The 14,921-nt window shown below is 50.1% G+C and overlaps 1 protein-coding gene across 1 annotated transcript in view; it reads right to left on the bottom strand.

Annotated features, from left to right (window-relative positions):
* Plxna2 (plexin A2) overlaps nt 1-14,305 on the bottom strand; it is a 201,638-nt gene extending 187,333 nt beyond the window's left edge. The window contains exon 1 of the mRNA XM_050148182.1: nt 13,722-14,305. The gene's annotated coding sequence lies outside the window, so the exon portion shown is untranslated. The remainder of the gene's footprint in view (nt 1-13,721) is intronic.
* Nucleotides 14,306-14,921: the final 616 nt, after the last annotated feature.

Below are 14,921 nucleotides of genomic sequence, written 5' to 3'. Positions count from 1 at the left end.
GGATATGCCCCCAAAGTTCACCACAGCTTTTCTTCTAGGAGGATAATGTTGCTACCTTCCCCACTCCCTTCCCACCAGAGGACCAGGTGAGGCACCTTCTGCTTCTTCTCACAGACCATTCTTTCTGCCTTTGATGGCCTCAGGCTGGATGAGCTCCAGGGAAAAGGAGCTTGTTCCATCCCTAATGCCTCTATCTTTATGTTTCGAACAGTGGCCCTCATCACTGCTGTTCAGAGTATCCACATCCAGAATCTAGGGATCCCCAAAGTCCAGAAGGGTGGCCTCCACCCCTGGGAAACCAGCACTGCCTTCCCCTGGCTAGTATTTAATAGTTCTATCATTACCATTCAGACCTTCCTCTGTGGCAGACTCTGCTGATAGCCACCTGCAGCTACGACCCAGGTTCACACATCCTACAAGGGGTCCTGTCTCTCAGAGTCCTTGACCCATGCTGCCAGGCACATGGGCAAAGTGAGGACTCACTATGGGAATACCTGGCACAGCTCCCCATTGCTGCCCAGAAAGCATCCCCCCGGGTGCCCAGGTTCCTGCCCTTCCCGCTGGCTGCTCTTCTCTCTCTCTCTCTCTCTCTCTCTCTCTCTCTCTCTCTCTCTCTCTCTCTCTCTCTCTTCTGCGTGCGCGCCTTTACTGCCTACCTCTCTGAGAATGGTTTCACTTCTATCAGCATCCCTATGACCCTTGGCTCAGATTCCCCTCTCTCTGCATTCTGCAGCACCTCTCCAAAACCTATGCACCGTTCACAGCCCTTCCTAAAGGCAATAGGAAATTCTGGTTTCAGCAACTACTACACCCACCAAAGTACAGTACTGACTCCTTTGTGTGCTACATCATCCTGGGAGAGACATTCTTCAAGGACAGAACTCCTTCGTACTTACTGGACTGCTGTGCATGGGCAGGCACAGTGTCTTTCACTCAGTGTGATTCTGAACAGTGAGAGAAGGAAAATGAACATTTGTTTGGGTTTTTTCCCAATTGACACCATCCCTGATAATCTCCCTGGAGAAATGGTTTGATCTATTTGCCATGCTTGGGTCAAAGATTTGCCATAACTGATCATTTGGAGCTCATGGAGAAGTAAGTGAGCAGTTTAGAAAGGAATCCCACTGTTGTTCACCTTTAACTTACGGGTGAGAATTACAAGTTAAGAGGGAGAATGGAGAGGAGAAAGAAGGGATAAAGCCAGCTTGTACACAAAGTCTTGGCAAAAGAACTCTAGACCAAAAGAACTATAGACCACAGAATAATACAAGAAACATATATTGATAATAAAAATATGACAAGTTGGTCACATAAAGTGATCAAAAGCAGAATAGACCAGGGAAAGTCCTCTAGGAAGGTTCAGAACAAAATATGTTTGTGAGGAAGTTACAGCAACCCACTGTGGTACTTGCTGCAGAGAAAAACACATGGTCTTTGGAGACAGACATGTTCAAATCTTATTTTGTCTAGCTGGGTCACCTTGCACATGTTATTGAACCTTTGGAGGAAGAGAACCTTACTTTGTTCTCTGTAAAAAGATACCTAAGAGGGTTATGGTGAGAATCAAGGAGAAAAGGATTTGAAGTGTTTTGTAAACTATACAACAAAACACAGCTTACCATCCCATAGGCATCAGCGGCTGCTCAAAGATCAAGATGCCGTGTTCTAGACTGGGTGAGAGGTTATCACCTAGCACTCTAATTTGGAGACCCAGCCCTCTTGGACTGAGTCAGTGTGACGGTTTTATCCTGTTTGTTCCGCTGACAGTCTCCTACTTGCACCATGTCTGGGTCACCCTTTTACGTCCTCATGGCCTTTGGATGAGTCAAGATGGCAAGGAGGCAGAGGAGGTGCTGAGAAGACAGTCTACCAGGCAGCAGCTCACAGTCCCTGACCTCTTCCACACAGGGTTTACTCATTGCATAAAAGAAATTTCTCTTTCATCCTGTCTCCCTAGTCTCTCTCTCCAAGTTTTTTTTTTCTTTTTTTCTGAACCAAGAGCCAGTCTTAGAATAGGAACCAACTCTTTCTCAAGGAAGTTGATTGAACAGCTTGCTCCTTCCCACCTTCAGTTCCCATTACTTTTTCCTTTGAGACTCTGACTCTTGCAGAACAGATACTGTCAAGCAGCCTGTCTTAGATAGCAGACAGGCTCACATTCACACACTCAGCAGAGGAGGTAACATGAATCTAGGTAAAAGTGATTAGTAGAAATGAAGGGGTGGGTGGAATTCCTGGCAGAAGTCTCTCTATTTTAGGCACTCATCTATGCCAAAACACATAGGTACCCAACCTGGAGGATCCTTCACTACCTGCAGTGGCATCAGTGAGGGAACAGAGAAACATACTCTGAATACCTTTGAGGTCTTATCGTTTCCAGACAGACATATCAAAGTCTAGGGCCTGGGAGGACTAAGGGTTGCAAGGGATGAAAAGAACTCCCCAGTGAGGACTAGGAGAATCAGGCCCAGGATGATGGATGGGGTGTGAGAGAGAAGCCTGGAAAAGGGTAAACAGCCAGGAGGTAGTTGGAGGGATGGGGAGCCAAGGGTGAAGAGAAAGAATGTACCAGGGTCAAATAGCAAAGAAAATGCCCCTGCAGTGACAGACTCAAGATCCCGTGTATTATTCCCAGGCAATGCATGTGCATGGATGCTGCTTCTCTCCCTCCCTCCATGCATGTGTGCAAGTCAGCCCTCACCCAGACATATTCAAACCCCTTCAGAAAACCTTTCTTCTTATGTGTTGTTCCGTGTCTCCTTGGAACTCTACTTTGCAAAGCGATTGCTGTTCCTTAAGGCATATCACCTCACTTTTATTCTCTTTGTGCAGTTCTGTGAGTGCCACTTCACAAGTAATAAGATGTGGGGATAATCCAGGTTAACTATTTTGGTTAAGGTTCTAGGTGTGCAAGGAAGACTTGGACTCTGGGCTTTGAGAGTTACATGTACCATCCTGTTTGCCTGATACCTGGAGTTCCTAGTGAGTGCTAGCAATTGGCATTTCTAAGAAGAGATTACCTTCTTTATTAGTTGCCCTACATTTCTGGGTGGGCAATATTTTTTTACCAGAGTTGGGGTACCATCTTGCTACCACCCTTTGTTATGAGGATTGGGTTTAAAAGCTATCACTGAGGTGAACTCTTGGGAACCTCTGAGAACTTCTGACCAGCCACCAAATGCCACTTGGCTCCTGCCCAGATCCAACTGATGAGAAAGAGGGCTGGGTTGCTGGGGTTGCTGGGGCCTATAGACAACCCCAGCAGCTGCATGGATATTGGTGAATAAAAGGAGTCCAGATGCTCTAATGCATGCACTCTGAGACTAGTGTGCCAAATTCCCATCCACAGCCTGACCTTCCCTGTGAACAGAAAACCTGCACCCAGCTCCTTTCTGAAGGCCAAGTCTCTGCAACCAGGCTAGACTGTAACAGCTCCTGCCTACCGCCTTGGGGCTTCTCTCCCCACTCACCTCTCCTAGCTCTCCACCCCATCTCCTGGTCTTCAATCCCCAGACAAGGCAGATCACTGATTAATTCAAGGCTGTTTAATAACTCTTCTATTTCAATGAAACAAGCTGTCTTGTTTTCCTTATTTTTAACACTGACTTTCGTTTCTTTGCTAAGCATCTTACTGTCATTTAAATTTCTGTCTCCAACCAAGCTGATAATAGACTGGAGTGAGCAGCTGCTTCAGTCTTGTTTATGACAATGATTAGAAGTTAGAGCCTGTGCTAGCTGAGAATTGACCAAACCTCAGTTCAGCAGCTCTGCCCCTGCATGAAGAGAGAGTGCTAATTTTAACATGACTAGTAGAATTCTGGCTCCAGAGGAAACTGGGGTTAATCCTAGCCCAGCCTTCCTAGCACCCTGCTCTAAAGCCGGCTAGGATGGCGACGTTGTGAGACCAACTGTACTTACTTGGGAATTACGGTCAGTAGCTGGGGGTCAGTTGTTCGGAGCTGAAACTGCCCTGTTTTTCTCAACAGCCTTTTGTCCAGTTAATTTACTGAGCAGCAAAGCAAGAGGCTCCTGCTTGCAGGACCAGAAGTGGACAGAGAACTCAGCAAACAGCTAGCTTGCCTTTCTGTCCCACCTTTCAAATACTCAGAAACATTTCCCAAATAGTCTACACATGACACCTGTTTATTTTATAATCCATTAAAAACAACTCATTACTGGAGACCTGGCCGTTTAACTGCAGCTCGGTTTCTCCAAAGGATGCAGATCGTGTCCTCTAGGGACGGCCTCTTCCTGGTTGTATGGCTCTGATTCAGTCTCTCTTATCTTCCCGCAATATCTTTAATGACACACAGTCAGCAAGAGCCGGAGTGGCGACTTAGCTTCTTTCCGTCATGTTCGGCCTGTTGCACATATTCTATAAACATTTGTTCAGTCAGACTTGAATTAGGCAGTGCCGTGTTCAAACTCCCTGCAAGCAAAGTACACGTCTCCCATCTGGATAGATCCTCGCCGAGGCTTTCATTTCTCCCTGGATCAATGTGTTGGCCCTTCCAGTGCACAAGCCAGCAGCCAGGGGCCTCCACTTCCCTTAGCCCTGTACCCCCAAGGCTTCACATCATAGCTAGGGGACCATGTGACAACAATGTCGGGAGTATGTAGCAGCAGATGTCAGAGGTCTGAACCTCTGGATTATATCCCCCATCCATCCCGTTCCCTAAGGGCTAGACACAGCTGCCTGGGAAAGTCCACAGGTGCTGAGGGCAAAACCTTGGTGGCCTGACACTCCCTGCCTCTTGCTCCTCTGCAGGCAGATCCCTGAAAGTCAGAGCTCTTGGCCTGTGCCTCCCAGCCAGCAGTCTGCAGGCAGCTGCTGAGGTCATTGTCTCAGCCTCTTCAAGTTGTGAATGCTGAGTCTATAGAGACCGCAACACAAACAGTGCCCACAGTGCCTCTCAGGAGGGAAAGGCCGCCTGCCCTTGCCAGAGCCATTGACTGTGCAAATAGCAAGACTGGAGATGGATGGAGCAAAGCTGGTTGGAGCTATTGAAAAGAGGGGGAGCCTCTCTCCCCACACTGCTCAGTGCCAGTAGACGCTGGGGATGTGTGCTAAAGGCCGGCAGATGGGCAGGAAAAGAGGCGTGGTGAGGTCTCCTGAGGATACTGCTTCATCGTGAGCTGTGTGTCTGGCCAAACCCAGGAACAGAGAGTTGAGGATGGCGCTGGGTACAGGATGGGAACAAGAGGCTGAAGAGAGAAGTGATTCCACTCTGTAGGCAGGTCTAGTGGGCAGGGACAACTGGAGTGCACTGAATAATGACTTACCGTGTGATACAGGGCAATCAATCGCTCAGTTTGGCCTTGGATTTCATAGCTGTTATTTGAACTTAGGTTAAAGCTATTTTCGAATCCTCAGAAACACTTTCCAAGTGTTCTACACACCACATCTGCTTATTTTAGTTCATTAAAAATACTTAGTAAAGAGAATTGAGGCATCATGTTCTGCCTGTCCCCATTTCCTGAAGTTGGCCTTTGTATAGTCATGTCAAACATGCAGGAATAGCTTCTCAATGCCACTTTCCCTTTTCTGTATTCTAATACGGAATGAGGCTCTTGCCCAGGTAGGCTATATGACAGCGTATGGGCCCAACAGAAGATAGGGAATAATTTTCCCCAGGTATGCTGCAAGACATTACAAATGATGGGCAAAGGCCAAAGATTAGACCCAAGTCTCTGGGCCCTCCCACACCTGCCAACACTTTTCCTACTGTGCTTGTCCTATGCACCTCGTTTCAGTGTGGGACAGCACCTCCTAAGCACAGTCAAGATTCCGCCCTTGCTCTTCTGGAGGCTGACTCTCAGAACAATGCCAAATGACTAGCTCTAAGACAGTGTCCTTCTCTACACCTAAGAGTTGAAGGTATAAAAAACCTGAACACAGCAAAGTCAGAATTCAAATCTCAACTCTCATATATAAATGCCAACCATAAAAATTGCCTGTGACCTCACTGCCAAGGCTACTGTGGGTTTTCTTCTTTCCAGATTCCACTGAGTATCCAGATCTTTATACTTTAAGCACACACAGTTTCTTTAAGTAAGATCTTGCCTTTTCAGAAAATTCCAGATAAATACAGAGAAAATAATGTGTGTGTGAATGAATTCAGAATTTCTAAGGTTTTATTCTGCTCTACATTTTAAAAATAACTTTTCCAGTTGGCAGCAGTAATCATTTTTTTCTAACTCCCTTAACACCATCTTCCTCTGTCTCGATCTGAAAACACAGGCAAAGTGAAAGCTCTTGAACATCACAAAAAGCCTATCACAAACACAGAGGGAGACAGGGGTGCTAGTTAGAAGGGAGGAGCCAGCTCACCAGAGTGTCGGGCAAGTTCTCTTCTCCCTCCTGCTACCAGGGGACAAATGGAGTTATGGAGAAGGTCAACAGGTGAGAAACTCTCAGGAAGGGTGCAAAAAGTGTGAAGGGAAGTCCTTTGTTCTTATGTGGCAGGAGCTGTATGTGACACCACACACCTTCCAACCATCTGTCTGGCTCTTAGTAGGCCTCGCACCCTCTATGTGAGGCCTCCTGTTGGCTTTCCAGTTACACATGTGGTTTATATTATTCTATAAGAGCTTGAGTTGGAAAACTGGAGGGATTGCTACCCTGGGTTACTCAGATAAGAACTTCTTTCTTCTGGATAAACCTGGGGGTGTTGCTTACAGAAGTCCTGGTGCTGTGGGTTTCTGTCACTGACTGTGAAAGCCCCAGTTGGGAAGCTCCATTCTATCCTACGTGGAGTCTCTCAGAAACAGCAGCACTTAGACTTGAAGCACAGACTCAGAGTGAGGCCCTGCTGGCTCAGTGATGGTCTCCTATCTCCAGATGCGGAAGGGGTCTGGGTTCTGCTGAGAACTGGTCTTCTAGGGAGTTCAGAAACTGGGCTCTTCTCCTTCAGGTATTTTAGTTCCTTGGGACAAAAAGCTAGGATGGGGGAAGCGGAGAAGGGGAATAGGCAGGGAAGGTGGGAGGTCAGAGGCCAGTGTAATATTTACCCAGCTCAGTGGAGGCCTTTCACTTTTAGAAGCAGGAAACAACTTCAAAGCTGTAACATCCCCTTGCTACTTTGCCAGCAGGCTAGTCCGCTGTCTCCACAGGCAGGAAGGGCTCTCTACCAGTCCTTCCTGAACCTACCCCCTTTTCCTAGCCTGTCTCCTGCTTAGAGGTCAGGTGCCTGGTATGCTCACAGAAGAGTTGTCCTGGTGGCTCTCCAAGTGGTGTGAGCTGTTCCCGGAGTGCCCTTAGTCACGCTGAGCAAGCCTCACACAAGTCTGCACTTCACAGCAGAGTAGCTATATTGGGTTGACACTAAGAAGCCAAGGTGCCAGCTACACAGTCCAAGACCTGAACTTCAGAGGTTCTTCACAATTATCAGGCCCCTCTTCAACATACCCATCCATATACCCACACAGGTGCTCCAGGGCAGAACTGCAAGGGCTTCTCAGGTCTCTTGAAGCCCAGGGCCTATTCCTAGTCTGGGACACCTCAGGGTATAGAGTTCAGGAAGAATTCTATTTCCCACGATGACATGAGAGTCCTCGAGGGAGCTGACGTCTGCCTCTTGTTAATCTCCGTCTGCTGACCCTCCTTGACCTTCATCTCAGATAAGATTCTAGACACTCAGATTGACGCAGGGATGAACAGTGGCATTTGCTGGTCTGCCACACTAGTGTCCACGCCTCTGGCTCTAGGTAGGATATCGGAAAGGAACGCAGCAGGAAAACCTCTCCAGACTCTGCTCTGGGAAAACGGTTCTGGGGAACCGATTAATTGGAAATAACTCGAGTGCTGCCAGCCTAAAACCCATGGGAGAGGGGAAGGAGTAGAGATGACACTCAGAGGTAGACAGATGGCCCCTCTTGATAGGACCCTGGAGTTTTCAGGCACCAACCAGTTCTCCCAGGAATCTACCGTACAGTGAGTGACACAGGTTACAAGCTCTGAAGGAAGGGGAAGCCCTTCCTTATGGATAGAAGAAGATTTTGCTCTTCTATCCTTGAGCCGTGAGTTGCCACATTCTTGGCAGTACACAAGTGGTCGATCTCTATCTATTTAAACCTGAATGGATTCCGATTCCTGCTTCCAGTGTCTGTGTGGTTTACCATCAGGGGCAGAAACAGTAGCTCAACGACTCAAGTAATGTTCTCTTAGCACCCAAAGGAGAAACCAAAGCTTCAAAATAGGCTGTCTACACACAAAACAGAAAGTCTGTGAGTCTGAGTCCTCATGAGGGGTAGAGAAAGGCAGAGGTAGGTCTGCTGGATAGCACGATGCTCAATGCTCGCAGAGCCTGTGAGGCTCTTTCTCTCTCTCCTGTGTGTGTGTGTGTGTGTGTGTGTGTGTGTGTGTGTATCCACGCACGCACATGTTGGGGGTCATAGAGGGGAGACAGTCATACAGTCATTTACCATATATTCAGTCTGCGCCCCTCCCCACTTCTGTTCTGAAAGACAGGTTGAACTTACTGCCTTTTCTCTCATCCTGAAAGTAATTTCAGCAAGGAAAAGCAGGATTAAACTTTCATAACACAACACATTTATCTTATTTAGCTTCTTTCTTTCCTCTGTCCTCCCCTCTTGACCCTAGGTAAGTTTAAGCCAGAGAGAAGCTGAGATTAAATATCAGGGAATGGTATTAGATCTGAGGAGACACTGATCTCTGGTTCCCTGCCCATCCCCAAACTTCAATATTTTTCCATCCCCTGTTGCACAGTTATTATCTCCGTGGATGAGAGAAGCCACTGCGCTCTGTGCATGTTCCCTCTCAATATTGTCCTCTTTTGAAATGAAAGGGGGAATTAGAATTCAGAGACAGGCTCCCAGGGAGAATATGAAGACAAAGATTAAGTCAGTGATACAACGTTGACATGCATTTAGTTCCTGAAAGGTCTTTTTACAAAAAAGTCTCCAGAGCTGTGTTGCCGCTGCTGAGACTGGCTGGAAATCCACATTAGGGAGTGAGAAGAAGGGAAGGCCTGTGGCAGGGACTTGGGGATGGGCCAAAACTTTACTTGCCGATAAAAAAAAAAAGGAAAGATTCTCTTGGTGAGGCAGCCAGGACTGGATTTGAGCATACATCTCTTCCCTGGCTTCTCAGATATGAACTGTATGGGTCTAAGCCTCTCTTAGTCTCCTATGCCCAGATAAGACCTGATGGGCTGGCCTTTCATAGTTACACCTAGACAGACAGACAGACAGACAGACAGACAGACAGACCCCTCTCCTGTGAGGCTAGCTTCCCCTGAAAGCCTGGTAAACACTGCTTAATCCCCCCCCCCCACCTTATTCCTTGACTTTTTCCCTCCCCTGACCCCACCCCTCTGTGTCAGAGGTGAAAAGTTCCAGTTCTGCTCTCTGTCATTTGTGGTCTCTGGGTGATGATGGCTGGGAGTTTCTAATATAGCCCCCCCCCACCCACCCACCCACCCAAAAAAGACACAAAAGCCAGTGTTTCAGGGCAAGTGTGGTTTTCAAGAGTTCCCTCTAGTGGAGAACACCTGTTACTTCACCTTGCGGGAGCCCAGAGCCTGTCAGTTGCTGGCTCTCCCACCCTGGGACACTGCTGTCAGTCTCTATCTCTATCTTCCCCCTGTCTCCCGTCTCTCTGCTTATCTGAGACCCTGTCTGCATCCCGAGTTCTGTTATCACCGCATGTGAGCCTCCACGCCTGCGTCTTGAGCTTGATGCTCCATCCTCCTCCTGCTTTTCTCTGGCCTTCAGCAAGGCAGTTCTGATGGGTCAAGCACTTTGGAAAGACCTCCTACCAAATGGCTTAATCTCAAATATCTAAAATAGTACCACCAGTCAGAGGCATTCAGAGTCTCTGGTGAACCAGGCTTTCAGTAGGAAGAACAAGAGGCTTTTTCCGAATTTCCTCCTCCGACCCCTGCTACCCCATTTCCAAGCAAACTCCTGCCTAATGGGTTGATCTATACTTCCAAAGCTATCTGTACCCAAATTGTCTGGAGTCCTGTGTGAAGCCAGTCTCCCTTATCAGTTCTCCCAACCCTTACTCGCTCCTTAGACTCTGACTGCACCCTGCCAAGTGAACAGGTTGCAAAGCCTGGGCAAACAGACAGATAAAGGAGAGGGGGGTGCTTGAAGAAGGAAAGGATGAGTTGGTGGGTCAGGCACTATGTCAAGGGCTAGAGGAAGACAGCAGGGAGGGGTAACACCAACCGTTTTGCTGGGGGAAGAGAAGACCACTGGAGAGCATCTGCTCGTTCTCAGGGCTTCCCAGAGATATCCTGCCACCCAGATGAGGGACAAGGCCAGACCAAGTCAGGTTAATGGTTAACCAACTGCTGAAGCAGGGAACTTTCTGGAAGAGCTCAGTTGTAAGCTCTTTCCTCTCTCACTGTATACTCAAACTCCATAGGGACCTTGATCTCCAACAAAGAATATTCTCACCTCTATTCCTGTTCTCCAATTCAAGATTGGAGCAGTGTGAAGTTGCACAGAGGTTCCATATGCCCAGATGCTAGGGAGCAGAGCCCAAAAGAGGCTAAGAGGGCTGAGCAGAGGAGAGAGGGTGGCCCCTTCAGATCAGCCATTCCCCACAGGCGCCTTGGGACCAGCTGTTTGACCCCGGGAAGAACTGCCTTTCTTTTTGTCTCCATGGGGGTTCACCTTTAGAAATGACAAAAAAAGCAGGGGATGGCACACCCACCCCTCATTTACTCTAATCAGGCATGAAATCTTTGTAACTATGTGAAAAAACTGTTTCCCATAAGGGAATCAATTCCATTCATCATTGTTTGAACTGAGCATATGTGATGGGGAGAAACAGAACACTCACATAGAATGAATTGATAGCAGACAGCCTTGGGGGAGGGGTAGCGCTGGGGGAAGGGGTGGTGTTGGGGTGCTGTACATATGAGCTGTAAAAACTCCATCCAGCACCTCAAAGCCTGCTTCTCTTGCTTCCCTGTGGGCAGCCCTGAATTATTGTAGCTAACAGACTGTAACACAATGCTCCCGTCTCTTTATGATCTGCATGGGGCTGGGAGGGGGGCTGGCTCTGTGCTCCTTGCCTCTCCATTTGCCGTGATGGACAGAAGTATATTGTACCCTGGTCTCCCTGTGCAGAGGCAGCTGTGTAGCAATGCAGGAAGACAGCTGGGGAGAGGGGCCTGGAAACAGGAATTGCCTCCCCCACACCAAATCCTGTATCTTTCAGGGGCAATCATAGAAAGCAAGGTGGAACAGAAACCATAAAGCTCCACAAACAGTGATGACTCCGGCACCACAAATATTTTGGGATTCCTGCGCTGGCAAGCTTAAAGCTCCTGCCAGCTGCTGTCCTGTGTATTTAAGCATGTTCACTGGCTTCTCTTCCTGCTCCTGTGCCTCCTTGTAACATGCCCATGAAATAAAGATTAGCTGAATAATCAGGAGTATTTGTAATAGGCCTGGGAGAGGCACCTAGAAAAGACTGTTCTTTGAGGCTTCCTTGCTTTATTTTGAGCACAGAACTCCTGCAAAGCAGATGCTTAAACTTAAATATCTACCACATCTGCAACTTCTCTTGGTCAAGAATGTTGGAGGGCAATCTTTCATTAGCAGCCTGGAGATGGGGAGACGACGTTCAGAGCTGCTCTGTTAGGGACCAGCAGCTTTGGGATGTCATAGCCTAGAGTGATAGTCCTATGATATCACTGTCTACTCTTCCTTTAGACTTTGGCCAAAAGGTCAGCGACTCTTCACCCCTGCTTGGATCCAGGCTGTGAGGGTCCCCTGTCCCTATGCCCTGCCAATGAGAAGGGTGCAGCTGAGACTTCTTCACTAGGTTGTAGTACCTGGGTAGAGGAAACCATTTAAGACCTTGTCACTTCAGGACTTGCAGCTCTGTAGCAGTCTCCCCTGTACATCGGTCAAAAGTCAAGTCCTTTTAATTGCTTTTCAGCCCCCATCCTAATGCAGTTTTCTGAGGACAGAAAGGGACCAGAGAGGGCAATCAGTCTTCATAGTCCCCCTTCATCAGCAGGTTTCTGGATGGGATTAACTGTGAGAAAGAGGAGACAGGTTCTTTAGGTAATACTAGCTGGTGACAGCAGAGGCAAGTAGTGAGATGTCTGGGGGCAGAGCACTAAGGGAGATGATGACAGGTAGAAGACAGACAGGAAAACAACCTCCTGGGGTATGGGACAGATTCCACTCTGCTTCCTTGGTTCCCTGCCCTCTTTCAATTTTCCACCCCTAGGACCCCCAGCCGAGATCACAGGTAATTACTTCTAAGGATGCTCTGTGAGGAGAGGAGAGGAGAAGTTAATGAATTCTTCTATCTTCCTGCCTGGAGGTCAGGGGATAGAGGGCTGCTAGCGACTCTAGGAGCTTTCTGGGGTGATTGCACAGAAAGTTGTGCATTTCAATTAGGAACAGCTGAATTCCTCCAGTCAGGGCTGAGCTCTTCTGGGGATACTGGTTCTCGCTGGAAGGCCCCGACATTCAGAGCTGGCCCAGAGGGAAGAGTGAAGTTTCAAGATCTGGGAAAAGGCTCGGTATGACTGGCCTACTGTTGTATGGAATTGCACAGCGCTGAACCTGACTCCAGCTCTGTTGAAAGTGGTCAGCCCAGTCCTGCCCGTGGTCCAGCCTAGATAGTCAACTATACAGACCTGGTCCACAGCAAGGATGAATGTGTCTCAAAATGTCTAATTCTCCACAGATAGGCCTTCAGAGACATCTAGTAGCCTCACTTCCCAAACCCATGCACCTCCGACTGTTGTGCATATACGGGTAGCTAGGGAGCTATGTTGTCTATGGTGTTGGTTCGCTAGAGAACTGAACATTCTTGCCGTCAACAGCTATGAGCTCTCCTTTCCAGACTGTGGTGACTGCCCTGGTATCCCAAGTTTACCCGCAGCTTCCTCTCCCTCTTATCTCTCTGTCGGAGCTGTTTGCAGAGGTAGGTCCTCCTAGGGCAAGGGTCATATTAAACAGGTGGATATTTTTGAGGTCCCTAGAATAACAGTTTCATGTGACGCTTTGACCATTTAGATCAAAATGAACATTTATGAAGACTACCTGTGAGCAAAAGAAGCTAGAATTTTCTAGGACCCTATCACTTCTTGGGGTGGGGCAAAAAAGAGTAAACAGAGGGAAATGAGCTTTAAGGAGCCTCTTGGACTCTGGACAAACTCCCACTTCAAACCATGGGGGCCGGGCCCCAGCTGGGCACTATGCCATGGGGGATGGGGGCAGGAACATTTAACCACAGTGCTTCCAAACCGCTCACTGGGCTTCCCGGAACCCGCGCAAACGATGCCTTCTCCTTCCCAATTCCCAGTCCACTGAACCACTGAAACGGCCAGCGGCCACCCGGGACGACAGCGCCGGGTGAACGCCCCCCATCCGGTCTCGGGCCACAGTTGTCTTAGGCTATCTCGCTAATGCTACCGAGGCCCTCTCTGGGCTCCAACCCTGGGACAACCTCGCCACCCGGGCGCTCCCCAGAACTGCAGACCGCCGGCAGGTGCGCGTTGCAAGCGCGCCACGGAGCGCCGGAACCACCGGAGCCTCCGGAGTCGATGGCCCGGAAGCCGCGGCAAGAGACCGCAGCTGCGAAAGTGGCGGATCACGCGCGGAGACTCGCCGCCACAGTCGAGCCTTGGCCGGGGCCGGGACCCCAAGGGGACCCGGGGAGGCTGCGCCTGAGAAGCCGCCGCGGGCGCGCGCTCAGGGAGAGGGCGGAGGGCTCCGCTTACCCAGCTCGGCGGTGTCTGTCTGTCCTTGCGTCTCCGCTTCGTCCGACTCGGCTGGCGGCTGCCCAGGGCAGCGCGCGCCCAGTCCCTGCCCGACCCGAGTCAGACAGACGGCCAGGTCCACATGGAACCCAAGATCATTAAAATCCACGGCCCGCGCCGGCCGGCTGCCTGTATTCCTGGGGTGGCCCTCGATTAGGACCGCGCGTCTTCACCCCGGTCGCCTGCACTCAGGGACCCGGACGCGAAGGGGCGTGGGGTCCAGCAGGGTCCCTCCGGGGAGGCGCAAAGCCGGCTGTCTTCAGGTTTTCCCGGCGCGACTTTCCGGGCTGCTCTGACATCAGCGATCCCGCGCTTCCTTCCCTTCTGCTCCCGGCCCTCTCGGCCCCATTTCCTCCGGGAACGGTTGCCAGCTCTGTCTGCGACCGGGCCCGTACGCTCCCCGCGGCTCCGCGGCTTCCGAGTCCACCGGATCGGATCGCTAGTCCTCGGCTGAAGGATCCCAGCAGCTGCGCCCGCCGCCCCCGCTCAGCTCTGCGCGGACAGTGCTGCGCGCTGCGCGGCTAGGCTCGGCTCCGGTGGCGGCGCCCTCAGCCGGCCTCCTATATTACCGCGCAGCTCATTATCATAGAGGCCGTGTTAACCCCCTCCCCGCCCACGCGCCCCGCCCGCGCAGACCGAATCCCCTAGTCTGTCCACCCGAGAACCCGGCTGAGCTACTGTGCTGTGGGCGTTCGCCTCGCTCAGTGGACCCCGTAGGTAGCCAAGTGACCAGAAAGGTGCTACCGGGGTCTGGGGACTCAGGTCCTGGCCTGGTGAGTCGGCTGACTCGGCCTCGGGAGGGGTTCAGAGTGACGAGGGTAACCCAGCCCCTCGCGTGGCATCACCTGTCACCGGGCACAGCCTACCCACCCCCCTTTTCACCTGTGAGCTAGGGGTGAGTTCGGAGGGATCTGCCTTGCTGATGGGGTTGAGAAGGGGTCTCAGATTTCGGAGGAGCAAAATTCTCCTCCCTATAAATTCCAGAAAGCCAGCGAGCTGTCAAAAGAGGTTTGAAGTTGTTGATAATTATTATTTCTACAATGCGAAGAGGAGCTTGGCTTTGCGTCTCCGGTTTCCTACTCCATTGGGAACCCTGGATGTAGGGCAGGTCCTGAGTCGGATAGGTGCTGTGGAGACCAGAGGAGAAGGATCATTTGCATT

The sequence above is a fragment of the Alexandromys fortis genome, unplaced genomic scaffold, assembly GCF_014885135.2.
Source record: "Alexandromys fortis isolate MF-2015 unplaced genomic scaffold, M_Fortis_MF-2015_v1.1 scaffold_62, whole genome shotgun sequence".
NCBI lineage: Eukaryota > Metazoa > Chordata > Mammalia > Rodentia > Cricetidae > Alexandromys > Alexandromys fortis.
Note: the sequence above shows the minus strand (reverse complement) of the source record. Positions and strands in the feature narration are given on the sequence as shown.